Below are 23,749 nucleotides of genomic sequence, written 5' to 3'. Positions count from 1 at the left end.
GGTCTTGTTTTTTGCTTTTTCTCAGTCACATTATTAAGGGATTATAGCCTCTGGAGAGAACATGGAGAAAGATTCACAGTACAGAATTTAGGCTCTTTTCTAGGGTCTTTCCTCAAAGAGGACTGGTCTCCCTGTCAATCAAATCATTCTGGGTCTGTGAGATAGTTTATGTTTTAGAATTGAATAAGAGGCCATGAACCCCACTGCAGTACTTCAAGTCTTATTTTTGCTCAATAGACCTGAAAATTTTCTGCTTTTATAAGTTAAATAATGCATTAGGAGGCTGCCCATCTATTTCACTCTCAGGAGCCTTGGGAATAATTAGCCACAGCTATAGACCTCTGTGGCTAATTATGGTAATTGTGTCCAAAGGTTATGGGCCACCACCTGACCCCTGCTACTGTGGGATACCATAATCCACTGGGGAACCTAATTCCATTGTAGCAGAGCTCACTGTCCTCTCTAGATTATAGACAACAACCACTGTAGCCTTTTTTTTTTTTTTTTTTTTATGATTTCTGATGTTCCCCTCAGCAATGCAGCTCTTAATGCTTTGGGAAAAAGTATTTTCTACACGCTGAAAATTGTCCTGGTGTAGAAGTGATCTCCACCTGGAAGAGGCCCTGATTTGATTGTCTGTGCTATGCTTAGATCTAATTCTCATTTTAGGGATTCAGTCTGTGAAGAATGTTGAGAGTAGTTACTCAAGAGAATCCACATACCTTTATGAAGTATCTGTACTAGGTGACATCATGAAGGGTTGTTTTGTTTTGCTTTGTTTAGTTTTGTTTAATATAACAGATTAGTTCTCTTAGGCAGAAATGGGCAGGTAGCATGGTAGGAGGGGATACCTCCACCAAAAAATATGTTCAGGAAGACTTGAGAGTTCTAATTCTGTGCCCCATCAGTGTCTGCCTAATTGACCCCAAAGCAGATCTTAGGGTCTTGGTTCTTCCCAATTGCCACTCCTGCCTTAGCATGAGACCTAGTTGGATTGTGCATTTTGGATCTGTGACTCTAAAGCTTTCACAATCAGGCTTTATTCCTGTTTACCTTATGACTACATGAGATGGTTGACTTCTCTGCCCACTTCCTGAGCTGGGATGTGTCCATTCAAATTCCAACATCGTATTTAGAAAGCCTACTTCTGACAGTCATTACTGTATCAACTAGAGTCCTTGAAAGAAAGAAATGACAAACTTAAAAAAGGTAATTGATGAGCTTTTAAAGAAGCACGTGTTTGCATATTTATTCTCTGTGCCCCTCCATCTTTACTTTTCATAGCTCTCCATGGGTGCTCAGACACATACTCTATACCAATGGCTCCTGATGCCCTCTAATTTCTGGTTAGTCCAACCATCAGAAACCATTAACAATAGATAATACAATGGAAGAGAGTAAAGCTGAGGATCCACTCCCCTGGTTCCCTGCCTTCCCAGTCACCATGGGTTCTATATGTTCTACAAAACACCAAAGTTTATCTCAGGCAGCCTTCTCTACCAGCTCTCTCTTTCTTCAAGTTAAATAAAAACTTTATTCCCTCAGTTCTTCAGGTCCACAATCTGGCAAGAAAGAGGAGAAATAAATACTGTGACCTTGATCTCCTCTCACCTCCAATATCTAGTTCTCATTGGTCAAATCCATCTAGTCGTAAGAAAACAAAGGAACCTGAGTGATGCTATAAATAGAGGTCAGCTTTCTAGAGCAGGGAACAGGGTTTTTTAAGTGGGCAAAGAATGGATCTAGAGAAGCAAATATAAAACAATCTGTGCCTAATTTCAGCAGCAACTTCTACTCTTGAGTTTACCTTGTGGTTCAAGAAAGCTAGATCAGTTATATCTGTAATATCCACATATTAGGTAGTGGGAAAGAAAAGGAGAGAAATAGTGGAACCATTCCTTCTTTTAAAAAATATTTTACAGAAATCTCAAATAACCCTTTAGTATAGTTTGGATATTTGTCCCCTTGAAACTCCACGTTAAAATTTGATCCCCTAAATGGCTAGCCATATGCAGAAGACTAAAGTTGGACCCCATTTCTTTCACCTTGTGCAAAAATTAATTCAAGATGGATTAAAGACTTAAATGTAAGACTTAAAATTTTTAAAATCTTAGGAGAAAACTAGGAAATTCCATTCTAGACACAGGCCTTGGCAAATATTTCATGATAAAATCTCCAAAAACATTCGTAACAAAAACAAAAATTGATAAGTGGGACCTACTTAAACTAAAGAGCTTCCTCAAGGCAAAGGAAACTATCAACAGAGAAAAAAGGCACAAAATGGGAAAAAAATATTTGCAAGCTATGTATCTGACAAAGGTCTAATATCCAGAATATAAAAGGAACTTAAATCAACAAGCAAAACACAAACAACCCACTTAAAAAATAGGCAAAATACGTGAACAGACACTTCCCTAAGAAGACATACATGCAGCCAATGGGCATATGAAAAAAATGCTCAACATCACTAATCATTAGATACATGCAAATCAAAACCACAATGTGATAACATCTCATAGCAGTCAGAATAGCTATTATTAAAAAGTCAAAATATAACAAATGTTGGCAACATTCCAGAAAAGAGGGATCAATTATACACTGTTGTTATGAAAGTAAATTAGTTCCACCACTGTGGAAAGCAGTTTGAAGATTTCTCAAAGAACTTAAAATACAACTACCATTTGACCCAGCAATCCCATCACTGAAATACACTCAAAGGAATTAAAATAATTCTACAAAAAGGCACATGCATGCATGTGTTCATCTCAATACTATTCACAATACCAAAGAAATGGAATCAATCTAGATGCCCATCAGTGTTGGAATGGAAAAAGAAAATGTGGCATGCATACAGCATGGAATACTATGCAGTCATAAAAAGAGAAAAATTATGTCCTTTGAAGCAGCATGGCTGCAGCTTGGGAGCATTATACTAAGCAAATTAATGCAGGAATAGAAAACAAAATACAGCATCTTCTCCCTCATAAGTGGAAGTTAAATATTAAGTATGCATGGAAACAAAGAGGGGAACAAAAGACACTGGGGCCTACTTGAAGGTGGGGGTGGGAGAAGGTTGAGGGTCAAAAAACTACTTATTGGATACTGTACTCACTACCTGGGTGAAGAAGTCAGTTGTAAACTAAACCCCACTGACATGCAATTTACCCATGTAAGAAACCTGCACGTGTAATCCCTGGACCTAAAATAAAGTTAAAAAAGAATAAATAACTAAATAACAGTTTTTAAACACAAAAAAAAACAAACAAAAAAATAAATTGGTCCTCAGTGTTGGAGATGGGACCTAGTGGAAGGTGTTTGGGTTACAGGGGTGGATCCCTCATGAGTGGCTTGGTGTCATTCTCCTGGTAGTGAGTGAGTCACCAGTATAGTGGTTTCTATTAAAATCAGTAGTTAAAATGAGTTTGGTATCTCCCCACTCTCTCTCTCTTTCTTGCTTCATTTCTCACCAGGTGATCTCTGCAAACTCCAGCTCTCGTTTGCTTTCTGCCATGAGTGGAAGCAGTGTGAAGACCTCATCAGACACCCAATCTTGAATTTTTTCAGACCTCAGAATTATCACCCAAATAAATCTCCCTTTTTAAAAATATACTACTCACTTTCAGGTATTCGTTTGTAACAACACAAAATGGACTAAGACACTCTTATACTTAATATAATCATATGGTTGCAACTGGCTACAAAAGAAGCTGAAAATGTGGTCTTTCAGGGAAGCACATGTCCATCCAAAATAAAATCAGGGTTTTGTTACTAAAAAGGAAGAGAAGAACAGATGTTGATACTGTTAGTCAAGTATCAGTCTTTGACATAGAAATTCATTACTGTACCTATGGAATATATTAATAGATGTATCAGGTTGGTAAATTGGAAGATTTATGTTCAGAAGTTGTAAACAGAAATGCATGGAGTTCACCTGGTAGCAGCCATTAGACGCCAAGCTAAGGAGGCATAAACCCAGTCTTCTTTTTCATAGATATGGTAGTAGGGGCTGAGGGTATGTTTCTTTGCCTAAAGGAAAAGGGTAACAGCATTGGTCCCGTCAGTGGTCTTCTGAGCTTTCTATGACTTCTCAAAGGTAGAAGACACAGAGGGACACAAAATGGCTTGATATGAACTGTAAGGTGTTCAGGACTATGGCCAAGGAGGCTTTCAAGAGGCCTGTATGCTGTGAGGTTTCCATGAGAGGGTAGAAACACATCCCACCTCACTCTATTATGTCATACACAATAAATGTCTCCAACTGATCCCAGTAATCTGCCAATAAACCTAAGTTGGGCTTAAACATCCCTCATAATGCAGTGTCTAGGTGGCTGCTAAATATTGATTAGCATTTTGAGATGTACTGGCCATCCAGGATGTAGCGAAAAAGTATGTGCTGCTGCTTAAGTGAGTCTTGAGTTTAAGTCCTCCTTCCTCTGTTAGAATTGCCAGTTGTCTTGCGGCTACTTAAGTTGTCTGTGTTTCATTTGTTTTGTTGTTAAAATTACAGCAGTGATTTTTATCATTGCTAGGTGTAAGGAGTAAAGGAGTGAACACATATGATGTTCCTAGTAAACAGAAGTACTTATTAGTAATTCCTGACCTTCTCCATTTCCAGCTTTCTCTTTCTTTTCTTTCTTTCCTATCCGCTTTCTTTAACCTGCTTCACTGTAATCTTACAAAACATTATTGCTATAGTCCATACTTCACCTCTCAGATTCAAAGCTTTTAAGTTTCCTAACTTTAAGAAAATATAAAAGTGCTGGAAACACCATTGTACGTCCTCTTGCTATCCAAAACAAGGGAAAACATTACTAGAGAAGATATTAAAAGGATCTTTGAACACCTTGGGAAAATGCTGACTCAAATATTTATGCAAAATCTTGTAACATTAGCTATATAAACAATTTAAAACAACTTTCATTAGAGATAATAAATATTGCAATTTCAATTCTGTTAATTTTAGGGATATTGTTTTCCAAATATAAAAGATTTTGAAGTCTCTAAGAATTTCAATAATTGAGTTTGTGTTCTGTGCCCTTTGGGGGTCTATTCTAAATCTGATAGGTTATTTTTTGACTTCATTAATATTTCCTCATTAATCATTTGAAAAGATTTAACAGTCCCAGAGGGGAATGATCTTTTATTTTTTTCTTAGTCTTATTTACTATTCAAACAACCATTTGTTTGATTTTAGTTTTATTCAGTAATTCCAAATTGGTCAATAAAATGCTAATGATTACCAACATACTATATTTCTCACTTGGAGATCATCATTTAATTCTAGCAAATGCCAGTTGGATACTTGTTAAAACAGCAGGAACTAATTCATATATTCGAGCTAAATAAATAATGTTTGATTGCATATTTGTTCCACTCAGCTCTGATAACTGGTACTGTTAGAGAGGTGCTTCATACACACTACCTTGAAAATGCATGATAATCGGGTTACACTGATAAAATCAATATGTCAAAATGGTCTTAGGTGCCTAACTAGCCCATGTTTGTGTCCTCTGTTAATGGACTTTAGACCTTAAAATTCACATTCTGAAATTCTAGGGCAGCTCTACAAGGCCCAGCAAGGTCTCCGTAATAGGGACCTTCAGGAACTTATCAGCAACTCAATCTTCCTCAAAGGGTCTCCTGTGTGCATAAGCTCACTCCCATCCACTCACAATTCAAAAATACTTCTAGGATGAAAAATAATCCTAGAACTTTACAAGGTGATTTCAATTGCTTTAACATAAAGGTGAATTGAGGGAAATAGTGCTCAGTTTGAAACAGAATTCCAAAGAGCCTCTACTTTGAAACATTTTTGGATTTAATGGGGAAATCTATACTTTCATAAATTCAACTTTGAATCGGTTGGTGGTACAACACTCCTCAGTGTTTACTTTTGGGAAAGACAACTACTGTTATCATTTGTGAAAAACTCATACAACTAGCATCCCAATGTAGTCATCCTGTCTTCTATTTACATAAGATCAACAAATATCCATGCATTTACCCTACTAGGGTCTTATTTTGCAGCTTCACTTTACAATGGTTAAGAAAGTATATGAAACCAAAAGTTCAGTTGCTTATCTCGATGTTTTATCAAATTTCACACAAAAAATTACATAAATGTGTTTTTTATTTGTAAAAGTTGGCATAATTCTACGAAAAGTAATCTGGATTACAACAGAATAGATAATTTAAATAAATGCAAAAGTGAGATGTCATGAACCTCTTATCCAGATTTGAAGAGAATACATTTTTTAAAAAGTGAAGATTTCCTATAAATAATTTTACCATGTCCAATTCTCTAGTTGGTGATTACTTTCTACTCTTTACACTTGCCAAGAGACACTCTTTACAGGAGTGACTCTCCTTCTGCAGTATCACTAATATTCACATTGAACATTGTTCAAACAGGTTCTTTAATATAATTCACATCTAACAACTCTTCTCCCTAAAGAGTCTGCGTGTTTGTTAGCAATCAGACAGTTTCTCATGTCAAAGTGAAAAAAGCTGTAAAAGAGTAACTGTACAAATCTTTACATAGGGCTCCTCTTGACATAGTAGGAAGTAGACATGAAGATTTTAAAGTTGCAATATATACACTAAAAATGGTTCTAATATTTCCTTCTTATAAATATGAATTTTCTATTGGTACAGTATTTGATTAATGTTCTGACTGTAGTTTAAATTCCAAAGCACCAATGTCAGCAATGTTATCACATTCATATACTTACATGAAGAATGATTACCCTCATCTGGGGTGACTGGCCAGGCCATATTGATGACACTATGCAAATTCCCAGTTGGTGGCCAATTAATATTCAGTTACTACTAATTAGTCAATGATCTGTTAAGTTATTCAAATATGAAATGGTTTGCTTAATATATATTTGTGTACAGAATCATTATGACTTGTTTCTTTGGCATAATTTGAGTGAGAAAACATTGAACTAGCTTTACTTTACACTTTAAAAAACAGGGATGATCCTAAAACAGTTGCATCAGAAGTTATCAAAGTTTTTAAATGGAAAAAATATTGATTACAAACAATATTAAAGCATATAAAAGGGATGGGGAGCATATAAGAGGGACTGAGGACAAACAATATTAAAGCATATAAGAGGGGACAGGAGTAAACTGAAAAGGCTAAAATGTGAGAAATAAGTGTTAAAATAAAAAGCTGACAGATAACAGGCTAACAAATGCATATTGAACGTATATCATGTGCTGAACAACATGTTTGACCCATGTTCAATAATAAGTGCTTTACCGTTTCAAATAGACATGCCAAAAGATAGTCATTTATACCTCTGCATTTTATTTGTTATTCTGTGGGTTTGAGAAGAAATGAAAACAACACTTCTGGCTGGGCAAGGTGGCTCACGCCAGTAATCCCAGCACTTTGGGAAGCCAAGGTGGACAGATCACTTTGCCCAGGAATTCAAGACCAGCTTGGACAACGTGGCAAAACCCCATCTCTACTAAAAATACTATCCCGATGGGGTGATGCATACCTGTAGCCCCAGCTACTTTGGGGGCTGAGGTGGGAGGATCACCTGAGCCAGGCAGGCAGAGGCTGTGGTGAGCCTAGGTCCTGCCATTGCACTCCAGCCTGCACAACAGAGTAAGACCCTGTTCCCCCAGTGCTCCTTCCTGCCCCCCTCAGAAAAAGAAAGTAACATTGCTTATCATTTGAATCTTCAGAAAACAAAGAGTTAAAAGAAAATTCTATCCTAGTGCTTTGTATTTATGCAGCCCAAATAAAGACTCCAAGGCTGCAGTGTACATAATACATTATCTATTTGTGTACTCGCTGTGAGTTGAAAATCATAGGATTTTAAATAGCTGCCATTAGTTTAGCACCTTTTTTGTGAAGAGTCAGTCTGTAGTGCACTATAAATATTAACAATTCTAGAAGCTAGTTATAAGTAACCCTTTTATACAACCAATGACTCTCAGATTCAGAGAATTAAGTTTTCTAAGCTCCCATGGATCACTTAGTTGTAGTTCATAACTTTTTATCTTTTTTTCTCTCCCATTCCATAAAATACTTTATGCAAATTTTAAATCAAGTTCACATAAGACAATATATAAGAGGTTAAAGTCACCTGGGCAAAGACAAGACCAGATAGCACTAATTTAGATACTAAAGAAAATTTATTTAAAAAAACTACAAAATGTTGACATTATAATTAAAGAGATACAATGAGCCGGCATGAAAGCTGCTTTGCAAATAGTTTTCCGTTTTTTTAAAAATTTTATTTAATTCTTTAAAAATACGAAATGTTTACTATGTGCCAGGCATTGACCAGGCCCTGAGTAGGTAGTGGTGAATAAATGAAATGTGTAGAGTCCCCAGATATATGGAGCTTATAGACATGAAGCAGATATACACATAAATAACTACATAATGACAGGACAGTATATGCCAGGAAGATAAGGAGAGAGTGCACAAATGATAATGAGGTAAGAGCAATTATAAAATGAAAACTTTGACAAAAATTCATTGAAAATAGGATTTTCATATGACCACTGTATTAGTCTATTCTCATAATGCTAATAATCACATACTGGAGATTAAGTAATTTATAAAGGAATGAGGTTTAATTGACTTACAGTTCAGCATGGCTGAGGAGGCCACAGTAAATTTACAATCATGGTGGAAGGGGAAGCAAACACATCCTTCTTCACATGATGGCAGGAAGGAGAAGTACAGAGAAAAGTGTGTGGAGGGGGGGATCCCTTCATAAAACCATCAGATCTCGTGAGAACTCACTACCACGAGAACAGCATGGAAGTAACTGCCCCCTTAATTCAATTACCTCCCACTGGGTCCCTCCTAGGATACATGGGAATTATGGGAACTAGAGTTCAAGATAGGATTTGTGTGGGGACACAGCCAAACCATGTCATTCTACCCTGGGCCACTACCACATTTCATGTTCTCACATTTCAAAACACAATCATACCTTCCCAAGAGTCTCCCTAAGTCTGGATGTCCAGACTTCTCTTCTTTCTGGGGCTCTGTTCCTTTTCTCCTCCTTATACTTTATTCCCTAGTCCCCAAATTAGAAAGAGGCAGATTTTCAGGTTACTCTCCCTTTCTCAAGTTCTCCCACCACCAGTAAGCAGCACCTGTTGCCAAAATGGAAAGAGAACTTTTTTCAGCAACAAGAAACTGTAAAATAAGTCCTAAGCCCTTCCCCTTTGTAAATATAAAGGTGGAAATAAAGTAATAGAGATTATTTTATCTCAGTAAAATTCACTACCACACAATTGTTTGCTGCAAAATCTCTCTTATGAAGACTGGAAGTGAAATATATTTTCTATATTTCTCACTGTCTTCATTCAGCAACAAATTCTAATCTACACAGCACACTGCCTAGATCCTGAAGCAGACTGGTCCTTCAAGAATGATAGATCAAAGGCCACATAATCAGAAAGACAAAAAAGAAATATTCTGTAACAATTTTTAAATTATTACATTAAGTTTGGATAATTTGTAAAGCTTGTCTTGAATAAAGATGAAAGCAGTTTGCCCTATAATGTGAGCAGTAGAAATAGTGGGAAATACAAGAGCAAAATGGACAGAAATATAGCAATAGATATTGTTTAATGTAACCCTAATTCTTTGAAAGTTACATATATTTTAGCTGTTTATAAATTATTTGAATTGAAATTCACCATATCAGGAAAAACAAGCATCCTTCTATCACTAAAACACTTAAGGAATATTTCTTATATTTTGTAGGAGCTTTGGAAAGACTGTGTTCAATGTTATTCTTCTGATTTTATTTTTGAAAACCTGTAAGATTTAGATAATAGACTCTTCCATGGCTGCCAAAAATAAAAGAAATTGTCAACTTTCCTGTCCAATTACAATTCAGTACCAATGTTTTTGTTTACACTATTCTATTCGTGTTCATGTTTCCCCATTGCTGCTTTTGTGGACCACGGTATCAAAAATACTCTTTGATTTGCATGTAAATTTTATCTGATGATGTTAAAGAAGTACTGTTTTCTATCACCTAATGATCCAAATTTTAAGACAGAAATTACACTTTATATATATATATATATACACATATATACACATATATATACACACATATATATATACACATATATATATATACACATATATATATTCAGATGGATTCTATAGGATACCAAACACATAAATTGAAAGATTAAAATTTCATATTAAGTTACAGTCAACAAGTGTTTATTGAGCACTTATATGTCGGGTATTTTTCTAGACATTTGAACTAACAGCAATGAGCAAATCCAACTAAAGCCCTACTTTCATGGGGCTTATCATCCAGTTTGAGGAGACATAGAATAAACAAAATAAATTAGCAAATTATTTTTGTATTATAAAATAATAAATGCTTTGCATGGAATAAAAAAGAAGAAGGGAAGGAGGATCAGGAACTCTGGGCAAGAATGTTACCTTAATTAGGAAGTGCTACGTGAACAAAAAAATTAAAGGTGGTTATAGAGCAAGCCTGTGAGTATCTAAAGGAAGAACCTTCCAGAAAGATAGAGTAGCTAGTGCAAAAGCCCTGAGGGAAGTGTGTCTGTGAAAGAAGCACACTCCAGATCAAATAGAGCTCCGTGCCTTGGAGCAGGGAGTCTCACTGCAAAGCTGGTCTGCTCTGCTACTGTCAGACACATGCAGAGGTGAGTGTACTTTAATAAAAATACTTTTTTTCCAGAAATGGGTAAGGCTTCCACTTGTTCCACGAAGCTTTCCATTCAAAGATTATTGGGCGTTATCTATGCAGCAGGCATTATATTAGTCTCCTGGTGAGTGAATAATACATAATTTTGGCCTTAAAATGTTGTGACTCTCAAATTTCAATTGATGAGAAACACCTGGGAAGCTTGCTAAGAATATATACTACTGAGTCCCATCCTAGAATCACTAATTCAGAAGTTATTGAGTGGAAGAGGAGCCTTCTTCATTTTAATAGACACTTTAGTTCATTTTGATTAGTCTATGGGCTACAGTTTAAAAATCACTTATCCAGATGGTATGTTGTATCTTCAAAATAGTATCAGGTTACACATCCTCAGAATTTTATATTAAGAATGTATAATTATAATTAAAGACCCATTTGCATCTTTATTAGTTTAATGAGTCTTTCCAACTAGATCAAGTAAAACTGATAAAGTTTACACCTGATAGATACTTCTTTGTGGGTAGGAGGCAAGGTGATTTGCTAAGGGTGAGAAGAAAGAGGTGGAAGGCTGGGAGATTAACATTTAGGAAATGTATGTGGGATAGAAGTCAATGATTCAAGGAGAAAAACTGTAGTAAAATAACCTTCTTGAACTAACCATATGTGCTAAGTGGCTTTTGCATAAGTTTCACAGAAAATCCTTTCACATCTCACAATGAAATGTGAACAGCCAGTTAATGAGTAACCAAAATTTTAGACAAGATAGTAACTCATCCTTTGTTATCAAGGTAGAAAAATATAAAAGACTGTAGAGATGAACTTCAAATCCAAATCCATCTGCTTCCAAATCCATGTTATATCAATTGTACCTTAAAATTTTTCAAATAAAAAGAGTGACCCCAGCTATGGAACAAAGATTTTTACATTACATGTAAAAAACATTGTTTCTCCATTTTTTTCACATGTTGATCTTTGTCCCACTCTTTTCTATTTTTACATGAAAAATAATCAGTTCCTTAAAGACATGTTTCATATGTGCTTACATACTCTAATGTGCAAGACCAATTCTGAAGCAGTTTGGGCTACTCCAGCTGTGTCTAATTCTCCATATAGATAAACTTCTAGATCTTTAACACAGTTGGTACTCATTAATGGTGTGCCCTTGGGCAAGGTACTGAAACACTGTTTGCCTTATTTTCCCCACCTGTAAAATGAGATTAAAAATGGCACTAAACTATTGTGAATAGTGCCACAATAAACATACATGTGTATGTGTCTTTATAGTAGAATGATTTATAATCCTTGGGTTATACACCCAGTAATAGGATTGCTGGGTCAAATGGTATTTCTAGTTCTATAATGGTATTTCTAGTTCTAACCAACCCAAATGCCCATCAGTGATAGACTGGGTAAAGAAAATGTGACACATATATACCATGGAATAGTATGCAGTCATAAAAAAGGATGAGTTCATGCCCTTTGCAGGGACATGGATGAAGCTGGAAACCATCATCCTCAGCAAACTAACACAAGAACAGAAAACCAAACACCACATGTTCTCACTCATACGTGATAGTTGAACAATGAGAGCACATGGACACAGGGAGGGGAACATCACACACCAGGGCCTGTCGGCCTGGGCAGTGGGGAGCAACGGGAGGGAGAGCTTTAGGAGAAATACTTAATGTAGGTGATGGGTTGATAGGTGCAGCAAACCACCCTGCCACGTGTATATACCTATGTAGAAAAACTGTAGGTTCTGACATGTACCCCAGAATTTAAAATATAATTTTTTTAAAAAAAAAGGAAAAAATGGCACTAACCTCACAAAGTAGTTCTGCATCTATATATACACACACATACACATAACCTAATTATAATTGTTTGTGGTACCTGGTAAATCCTATGTAAGGTATAAATTTCAGCCATCATTATCATCATCATTATCGCCATCACCATCATCATCATTTGCAGTTTATTGTTACATTGCATTGACTCCTCAGCATCTGTGTTCCATCTTTTTTCCAAGTTATATTGCTTTAAGTAAAAATTTACCTGTTTCCTAATTTAAAAAATAAATTAAAAATAAAACATGTATATCATGTTCATGCTCTTACAGAAAAGAAAAAGTTATTACGACCTTTCACTCTGAAAGGAAAATTCTACATGTCTAATTCAATATGTAAATATTATTGTTTTTATAATAATTTTTTATGGAATGTAAAGTGTAACCCAAGGAATTGAGTGGGTTTCCTATCTTATTTTCTTTTTTGATAATTTACAATAAAGTCTTTTAATTGGCCTTGGAAATTTTTATAAAGATGACATTTTACATTTAAACCAGAATGCAGTAAAAAGACTCCTCTTGCAGGAAGCACAGAAAAAAACGTTTCTTAGAGGCAGCTTCTAAGGCCATCCAATTTCTTTTAATTCAAGGTACTCATCATGCCAGAGCATCATACTTCGAGGTCTTGCTCGATTAGGCCTAACATTCCCCTGTCTGAAACTTCCCTAGAAGTTTTACACACTAAAAGTTTAGTTGAAGGCTATAGAGAGAGAATAATCAAGTTGGTAGCTGAGTGGCAAAGGATCTCATAAACGAGTCTCTCATTCCTGGGAAAAGGTCAGTCCAGTTAAGCAGTTGTGTCTCATTTTAGGAGATCCCATCAGAATTCAGCCTCTGTACGGTACAGGCAAAGAAGTCTTTAATAAGAGACATTTCAATGGAAATAGAATAAAACAATGGTTAATGTTTGGAGCAGCCTGTAAGGTAGATTCTCCAGAGTTTAGAGGGCAGTCAATTGAGAAGATTCCAAGATTTGTGTTTGAAGTATCTTCAGTTGAAACAGAAAGATGTAAAGGCAATCTAACAGATTTTCCTGGATTGCAGTTTAAACATAAGATGATATCTCTGACACCTATTTATCAAGGCAGCCATTTTTAGCTTGTAGAGCTTTAGGAAAGCACAGTTTTAGCTTTTAGTGATTCCAAGTCAGAGGACGGGAGAAACATTTAAAATGTTAGTTTGAAGACTCACTGTCAGATATTGGGAGAAACTAAAAATTCAGGATTCTGTTCAGATTATAGGTAAATAATAAAAATGTGAAAACAATGGGCAGGGCCAGACTCTAATAACAGGTACACTATAGCTTTCCTCTGAAACATATTTTTTTCCCTCTCCTGTCCCCTCATTTTATCTGATAATTTTATCTGATAATCACAGGATTATCAGATAATCCTGTCCCCTCATTTTTATCAGATAATCACAATAAGTCCAATTAATTGCAAAGTAAGTTTAGTCTCATTAACTTGGCCTGTTTTTTTTACATAAATTGCAGCAAGAATAGTGATTGTTCATATAGGCTTGTTACCAGTCGAAGATATTTAAGTTATTGGTGGCAAATCTGTATGGGTCTGCAGCAACCTCAATTCTTGCCTTCTCAGAAGAAAGAATCTGACTGAGGAGCATAAGGCAGTGAAAGAGACCAAGGCAAGTTTCAGAGCAGGAGTGTACGTTTATTTAAATGGCCTTAGGCCAGGTGAATTTTGGGAGGCCGAGGCGGGCGGATCCTCTGCGGTTAGGAGTTCAAGACCAGCCTGGCCAATGTGGTGAAACCCCGTCTCTACTAAAAATACAAAAATTAGCTGGGCATGGTGGCAGACGCCTGTAATCCCACTCACCTGGGAGGCTGAGGCAGGAGAATCGCTTGAACCTGGGAGGCGGAGGTCGAGCTGAGTGAGCTGAGATCCTGCCATTGCACTCCAGCCTGGATGCCAAAGCAAAATTCCACCTCAAAAAAAAAAAAAAAAAAAAAAAGCTTTAAAACAGGAAAGAAAGGAAAGGAAAGTATACTTGGAAGAGAGCCAAGTGGGAACTGAGGTCAAGTGCAATGTTTAACTTTGATTCTAGGATTTCATCAGGCTGGCTGGCCACTTTCCCGTGATTCTTCCCTTAGGGTGGGCTGCCTATATGTGCAGTGTCCTCCTTATCCTTGGAAAGTGAGCACGTGCAGTGTGTTTAGGAAGTTGTATGCATGCCCATCTGAGGCTTTCTTCTCTTTTCCAGAAGAGTGCCCCGGAGAAGGTCATACTCTGCCATTTTGTCTTTTAACGCACATGCCTGGGAAGTTGCTTCTCCCTAGTGCTTGCATTCAATTAACACTTAGTGCAATAGGTGTGGACCATCAGAAAATGGCCTTTCCCTGGCACCAGCTGCCAATTTATCACTTTTAGAGAGAAAATGAGATAATTGCTGGACCATCATCCAACATTCCTAGTGGGTTGGGGGAGAGCCCTCTCTTGCCCCACTCATGCCTATCTAACTACTTGTAATAGGCTCTTTTTAAGTTGCCTTTGTTGGAACTTTAAGTAAGGGACCTCAGAATAGACATTTTAAATAACCTCTTTAGGCTAGGAAACCAAGCCAAGGTCTTACCATCAAACTTTACTTGTAGAAGCTAGGTGAATTCTTCTCCCTTTTAGGCTCACAAAATATTTTGAGGTCCCAAGGCAGGTCAGAAAGTCACATTCTTGAATCTCCAAAAGGCCAGGAACCTCGTATTCAAGGTACCAGCTCAGCTTCTTCAAGGGGCTTTTACTGGTTTCGTAAATCCAACCTCAGTTTTTTAAGTTGTCTGTTCATATCTGAAGAATTGACATTCTAGTGAAAGTTTCGGTAATATAACCTGTGTTTCCAGCTATCTCCTGTTAGAACATATTTTTGTTGAACTTATGTGGGTAAGTATATTGTCAGAAAGTTAACAATACTCATGAATATTTTCTGAATTACAGAGGGATCAGGAAGGGAGAAAAGGTAAATGCTTCAATGCTCAAAAAAAGTATACTTTACCAAATTTCTGTAAGCTATAGATAGCTTAAAAACAAACATAAAAAATTCCTTTAATCTAGCAAACAAAAAGAATTAACAATGTTTCAAGCAAAAAGTATAACAATAATAGTGCCTCATCAGTTTAGTTCCAAATAATTAATTTTTGTTCTCCTTGATGTTGGATTAGCAAGTTTATGAATCCAGGTGTTTTTTTTTTCTTTTAACAGAGTTCTGGAAATTCTCGAAGTTATCAGAAACCTATACTTGTCACAGTTATTCTCATTCTTTCATATATCTCATTGAGATACAATATTATAAGATTACAATTGCTTGCAAAGAGCTGTCATAAAAAGCATCAAAAAAAGTACTGTCCTATGTACAGCAAGACTTAAAATGGCCATGATTAACAATCTGATGGGAATTCATTATTATTTCTATGGCATAAAACAATTTAATATGTAGTTGCCCCTTGAAGAAGAGAGGTTTGAACTGCAAGGATTCACTTATATACAGATTTTTTCCATAAATATATTGAAAAATTTTTGGAAATTTGCAACCATTTCAAAAAATCTTGGAGACAAACTGTGTAGCCTAGAAATTTCAAAAAAAAGAAAAAGTATGTAAGTAATCAGTGTAGAAAATATATCTAGATAATATAAATATATATAAATTAATTATAAAATATTAAAATTTATCAAAGCTTATGTACACAGGCACAGACTGTACATGGCACTATTTGCAGTAGAGAAAAATGTACAGAAACGTAAAGATGAAGTAGTAAATCATAACTGCATAAAATTAATTGTAGCACATACTGTACAATTTCTTAACCACCTCCTATTGCTATTGTAGTGAGCTCATGTTGTAAGTATCTGCTTAAAATGCTATGTAATGCTAATCATCTTTGGATGAGTAGTACATCCTGACAGTAAATTGTGTATCAAAGTAAAAAGTTACCTCTACTGGGTATTGTATATTTTTCATCCTGCTTAGTGCAATAACATAAACCTAAGTAACACTATGAGACTGAAACAAAGTGCCAGTAGTAATGCAGGAAGTGTTCCCAAGAAGCACAGTCATGACAAAATAAGAAAAAGTTTAAATTGCTTGATGTATATAATAGTTGGAAGTCTGTAGCTGTGGTGTCCTGCCAATTCCAGATAAATAAATCCAGCATAGAAATCATTGTAAAAAAAAGAAACTCATGAAATTATAGGGGCAGCTATGCCAGCAGATGCAAAAACTTTGACTATTTTGTGAAATACCTTTTTATGTCATACTGAAAACATAGCTTTTATGTTGATGCGGGATTCCTCTAAGTAAGTCATACTTATAAACTCTAAAACAAGTCATTATATGACAACCTAATCAAACAGAAGGTAAATAATCTAAAGCTACATAATTTAATGCCAGCAAAGGATGGTTTGATAATTTTAGAAATATCGAGTTAACACAAGAAGCAGCTTCTGCTGACCAGAAGGCAGCAGACATGTTCCAGAAATTATTAAGAAAGTCGTTGAGGAGAAAGAATATCTGCCTTAACAGATGTTTCATGCAGATGAAAGTGCCATATTCTGAAGAGGAAAAAAAGAGCCAAAAATGACACTTATTATTAAGGAAGAGAAACAAGCACCAGGATATAATGCAAGAAGGGATAGGCTAATTCTACTGTTTTGTGTATATGCAGTTGGGTATATGATCAGGACTGTCCTTATCTATAAAGCTGCTAACTACTGAACCTTGAAGAAAATGATCAGCTGCCCGTCTTTTCATTGTACAACATAAAGGCCTGGACAGCAAGAACATTTATTTTTGTCTTCTGGATTGGTTCTGTTAATGTTTGGCCCTGAAGTCAGGAAATACTTAGCCAGTAAGGGACTTCCTTTTAAAGTTTATTTAATATTGGGCAATGCCCCTGGGCTACTGGGAACCCCAGGAGTTTAATACTGAAGGTGTCAAAGTGGTATATTTGCACCCAACATAACATGTCTAACTCAGCCTCTAGATCATGGGTCACTAGGACCATTAAGGCTCATTACGCAGGGTACTGCATGAAAAGGATTGTCAATACTATGGAAGAGAGATCTGATAGAGAGAACATCATGAAGTCCAGAAGGAATACACCTTTGAAGATGCCATCATTGCTACAGAAAATGTCAGGAAATCCATTATGCCTGAAACAGTAAATTCCTTCTGGAGAAAACTGAGTTCAGATGTTGCGCATGACATTATGACAGTGCCAATTAAGGAAATAAAAAAGTGGATAAAAAATAAATTAAAAAATAAAATTGTGGCCAAAAAAAAGTGAGGGGTGATGGGTGTTAAGATATAAATCTTAGAGAAATTCAAGAGCTAATAGACACCATGCCAGAGGAATTAATAGAAGACTGAATGAAAATGAGTGCTGTCAAACCAATGCTAGATGATAAGGAAGAAGACATAGAAGAAGCAGTGCCAGGAAAGAAATATACATTAGACAGTCTGGCAGTGTGTTAGACTGAAGACTGCTTTTGACTTCTTTTATTACATGGACCCTTCTATGATATGGGCATGGAAACTAAAGCAAATGGTAGGATAAAAGTTGGTACCATATAGAAATCTTTTTAGGTAAATTGAAAATTTTGAAAGTCAGACAGAATTTATGATGTATTTCCATCATGTTATACTAAGTGTTCCTGCCTCTCTTGCTTTTGCTTCTACCACTTCTGCATTTTCTGCCTCGGCCCCACCCCTGAGACAGCAAAACCAACTCCTCTTCTTCCTCCTTTTCCTCAGCCTACTCAATATAAAGACAGTGAGGATGAAGACGTTTATGATTATCCACCTCACTTAATGAATAGTAAATCCGTTTTCTCTTTTTTATGATATTCTTAACATTTCCTTTTTCTAGCTAATTTTATTGTCAAAATGCAATATACAGAATATGAATTAATTGACTGTTTATGTTATACAGTAGGCTATTAGTAGTTATTTTTTTGAGGAGTCAAAAGTTTTATGTGAAATATTGACTAGGCAAGGTGTTGGCACACCTAATTTCTATGTTGTTCAAGGGTCAACTGTAATAACCAAAGATTATAAGTGATAGTATTATGTCAAGACATACCAGATTTCTAGGAATCTCATATAATTTTGGAACACATTAATAACATATTCATACAAATATAACTCAGTTAAATATAATTTCTTATTTGACAATATTATTATATAATTTTAAGATACTAAATAAGGCAAGTAGTTTAATATGTCTCTTTTGTATTTCCTGGGGCCCTTCTGGAATGTCTAAAATTTAGCTCAAGGTAAAAAAAAAAAGAAAAAAACTTAATTCTGATTTTGGAAAATTTGTAAAAAAATAAAGGTTCAAAAATAGGGTCACAGGATATTACAAAATAGTATTCATTTAATCAATATCACTAATAACATCATGAGGCATACAGAATCTCTTTCTTTTTAAAAATATTCACACAAAACATAACAAAATATTTTTATATCTTTTATTAATACTACATTAAAATCTGTGTAGAGGAGAAGAGAAAATCCTAGTTTTATATCAGTGTACTTTTTCTATTAAGGTTCACTTTTTAAAACTTATAATAAATTCATGTAGCTTTAATCAGTTTAACCAGATAAGATTCTTTTTTGCACTGTTTCCTCTTTCTAACTTTTTATATCCATTTATTTTTATCTATAACATTCCTTTCTCCATTTATTTATTCTGAAACAATCTTTGAATACACTTTAGACTAGACAAAGTTATTTTGTCTCAATAAAATACGTATCTTCTATTCCTTTTTTATGTTTCCTCACCAAAAACACATCTTGCTTTTCTTGTATACTTGGTATGCAGAATTGTTTTGCTTATTTTTAGTAATTATAATTATGTATATTCACTAGAATTTTAACTCTTAGTAGACTTAATTTTTAGTGAAATCCTAGAAGGTAAGCAGTTTTTAATTGTGTCATATACTAACATTTTATGAATACACATTTTATAATTTTTAAAAAATTCCTCAATTTTTTAAATGTAGAACAGGAAATATTTACTAATAAATTCAAATATATTATGTTTGTTTGCAATATGAAACTGAAAGTAGAAAAACATAAACCTCACGTTCTGTAACTGATGTTTCAATATTTTATTTTATTTGGAAATTGTCTAGAAATTTTATAAATATATATAAGTTAACTTAGCAAATCTCTAAAGATATAGTTGTCAAAGAAATTTGAGAAAATTTTAAATTAAACATATTATAAATAATAATTGTTATTTAAAAATTATGTGTAAGTACTCCCACTTAATATATTTAATTCATTTCTTCTTAGGTCAAATTCATGCTTTTATAAGTTTGATCTTAAACATCTTCTAGAGATAAAAGCTCTGTATCTGCACTAGATTTAATGTTGACAGACATGCCTGTTGTAATTAAATCAATGTTATTCTTATTTACCAAGGATTACCAAAGTCACATGACCTTGAAAAGTATTTGTACTTATTTAATTTATGAATGTTCATTTATTCTTAAGTGAATTTGGTACCATGTGGACAATATACAAACACATGAAAGAAACAAATATCCACGTAGACACAACATGCCAAACACACATGTACACATGCACATATAAAAATACAAACAGAAACAAACAGAGATCTTTCAGCTTTTCAAAAACATTAGCCACGAGACAGGTACAAAAACTAACTAGTTTAAACAGTTGGATCTAAACTGTGCCACTGTAAATAAAATAAGTTAATTTCTCATATGGCTAAAGCCATCTACTGAGTTCTAGAGATGGGTAGGAAATTTATCTTTATATCTTGAAGGCACGGAGAAAGATTGCAAATTCTTTCAAGAGGAGTTTGGAGTCTGTAAGCTAGGTGAGACACAGAGTGAGATCTACAGCAGATGCTAGGGCACAATAAAATCAAGAGAATTTATTACAGAATTTTACAAGGAAGTATACAAACGAGCCTAAAAGAATATTCAGAAGCCTGTGCAAAATAACTGGCTGGCTGAATGTCAGACACTTGAGATTTGCTTTTGTTTTGTTTTGTGTGTGTGTCTATCTAAGCATGCAAAGAGGCAAAGAGGATAAAAGTTGGAGTTTGCCCCCTACAAATAACCATTTACTGTAATTATTGCCAGTTACCATTAAAGCTGAAGCTGTTGCTAGTATCTCATCAGTAACCATATACCCAAATGTCAGGTGTTGTCTCACAGTATAAAATAATCTTTGATATCCCCAAAAGTCAAAGTCACCAGGGAGCTCAGTGCAAAAGAAAGCAGAGTTTCAGACTTGTGGGGATCCCAACCACAACTCTTGTGACTTTGTGAGGAAGACAAGAACAACATAAAGGAAACAGTGGTGCACATTTTTTGTTTCTCTAAGGATTTCAGGAGTGCTAGAAGTCTCCTTTAGGTGTTTTTATATTGTCGCCAGAACTCTGATTTTTCCTCTTATTGCATCAAATGGAGAAAGTAGTAGTTTGAGGGGGAGCATTTCGAGAGAACTAGTTGCAAGATCAAAGGTAGCAAAAGGAAGGAAGGGCAGAAGTATATGGATTAGCAGTTCTTAGAGTTGTGATTTGGGGGAGATCTTAACTTTCCCCAAAAGGCCAGTGAAGTTCAGTTAGTAGGGATTTGAGAAAAGGGGTTCAGTAGACCAAGAAGTTCCTATGAGAAGAATAGGATCAAAGAAAGAACAAGGAAGTTTGTAAATATGTAGTCTCAATGTTAGCTCTTATTAAGCTAACTTTTTGACAATATAGCTCTCTTCAAAATTCTTTTTCTTCTTTTTCTTAAGAGCAAAGCAGTTCAGTTTTCATTGTCTAAACTTTTAATAATATGTGCACAATTATAGAGGCCAAATAGGGAAAGTCCTTTGGTTGATGAGAAGGTTGGGTGGTCTTTGAGTAAATTTTAGAGGTACATCTAAAAGTCTCCATAGCGACACAATTTGCAATACAAAGACAGTTGCTGTTTATTCACTTATGAATTGGATTATGGCTTGAATAATATAAAGGACTGACTCATTCACTCAACTGCATTATCTTCAATTTGCTCTTTAGTATTAGGGAGTGGATTATGTCAAAAATATAAAGAGGGTTCTAATGGCTAAATCTTGATCAATGTAAGCATCAAAATAAATATGGTAATTAATTTCATATTAAAAATAAAATAGTCTACTTGCCTATGCTGATACTAAATGAATATATGACAAGGATAACACAATGTAAAAGAAATTATAGTTACAAAATCTGTTTTTGCAATCATAGAAATAACTGATTCCAGAAAAAAATTAATGGATACTAAAACTAAACATATTTAATGGGAAATATAATACTTATAATCTCAACACATCATAACTAATTTGTTAATTACAAGGAAAATAGAAACTTTTCAGTAGAGAAGTCTGGCAAACAATATTTTACCAAATTACCAGACTTAACATTACCGAATCATAGGATAAACTGACATCGTGTGTCTCCTAATGTGATGTACTGAAAATGACATAAAAATGACAGTATTCCTAACAAAATGAATCACTTGTATTTAATCATGAGGCAACAATAATAAAAAAAAGATTAAATTCAATGAAATCACTGGTTAGTATTCTTAAGAAATACCAATGTCATGAATGTCAAAAGGTGAGGAAATGAGAGTAAAGAGACATGAAGACTATATTAGAAAATAAAACTTGTGGAAGACTTTATTGAGAGCAACTGGCAAAATTTGAATATGAATGGTATAATAAATAATAGTACTTTAAACAATATTAAAGTTCTTTATTTTATAATTGCACTGTATATAAAATAATGTTTTATATTTTAGGAAATACACATACTGTAATATTTAGGAATAAGTGTTCGTAATGTCTTCAAGCCACTATAAGATTGTTCAGTGCAAAACATGTATACACGCCTGCACACAGTTAATGTTAAAAAGCTAAGAATTGGTGAATATGGGTGAAGAGAATAAGAAAGTTCATAGAGTTTCTTCCAACTTCTCTATTTATTTTTATGCCTTTTAAAATTAAAAGTACAAAGAAGGATAGAAAGAGCAGGGGAGGGGGGAGTTTTTCATTCATCCTGAACCTTACTCTCATGCCTTTCACAAGAATGGGAATGGAAGCTATGAAACAAAAGGAAAATTAGACATTTTTCATGATGGCAGAATAATTGCCACACCTTCATCTCCCTTAAAGATTTATTTTACATAAAATGTCATTCTTGTGTGTGTGTGTGTGTGTGTGTGTGAGTGTGTATATATATACATAATATGTGTAATTAATGTGTAAATGATATATTTATATTTATATTTATATACTGTATTTATATTTATATTAATTATGTGTAGATAATATATATGGTGTGTATATATATACCTTATATATGTGTATATATAGTGTGTGTGTATATATATACCATATATATATACACTTATATATAATATAAGGTTTATATGTATATACCATATATACTTATATATAATATAAGTATATATAATACAATTATATATACTTATGTATATATGTACATGTATATGTATATGTATATACATATATGTATATATGTATATACCTTATATTATAATATATAATTATAATATATGTTATATATACTATAATATATATCATTATATATATTATATAATATAATATATCATGATATATTATATAATATAATATATATTATATATATATTATGATATATTACATTATATATTATTATATATAATATTATATAATATAATATATTATTATATGTAAGTATGTATATACTTATATATAATATAAGGTATATATATGTATATACCATATATACTTATATATAATAGAAGGTATATATATATGGTATATATATACACACACATTATAATATATACACATATATAAGGTATATATATACACACCATATATATTATCTACACATAATTAATATAAATATATAGTATATAAATATAAATATATCATTTACACATTAATTACACATATTATGTATATATATATATATACACACTCACACACACACACACACACACACACACGAATGACATTTTATTTAAAATAAATCTTTAAGGGAGATGAAGGTGTGGCAATTATTCTGCCATCATGAAAAATGTCTAATTTTCCTTTTGTTTCATAGCTTCCATTCCCATTCTTGTGAAAGGCATGAGAGTAAAGTTCAGGATGAATGAAAAACTCCCCCCTCCCCTGCTCTTTCTATATATAATATAAGGTATATATA

The 23,749-nt window shown here is 34.2% G+C and overlaps 1 long non-coding RNA gene across 2 annotated transcripts in view; it reads right to left on the bottom strand.

The window, feature by feature from the left end:
- The window catches only part of LOC129054385 (uncharacterized), an 83,213-nt gene that overhangs the window by 46,221 nt on the left and 13,243 nt on the right, over positions 1 to 23,749 (bottom strand). The window contains exons 2-4 of one of the 2 annotated variants that reach the window (XR_008519067.2): positions 15,118 to 16,101; positions 14,364 to 14,473; positions 12,576 to 12,744 (exon numbers count right to left, since the gene is read on the bottom strand). This is a non-coding gene — a long non-coding RNA (uncharacterized LOC129054385). The remainder of the gene's footprint in view (positions 1 to 12,575; positions 12,745 to 14,363; positions 14,474 to 15,117; positions 16,102 to 23,749) is intronic. The other variant, XR_008519086.2, reaches the window with a different exon arrangement.

The sequence above is a fragment of the Pongo abelii genome, chromosome 5 (genome assembly GCF_028885655.2).
Source record: "Pongo abelii isolate AG06213 chromosome 5, NHGRI_mPonAbe1-v2.0_pri, whole genome shotgun sequence".
NCBI lineage: Eukaryota > Metazoa > Chordata > Mammalia > Primates > Hominidae > Pongo > Pongo abelii.
This window is presented reverse-complemented; position numbering and strand designations above follow the sequence as displayed.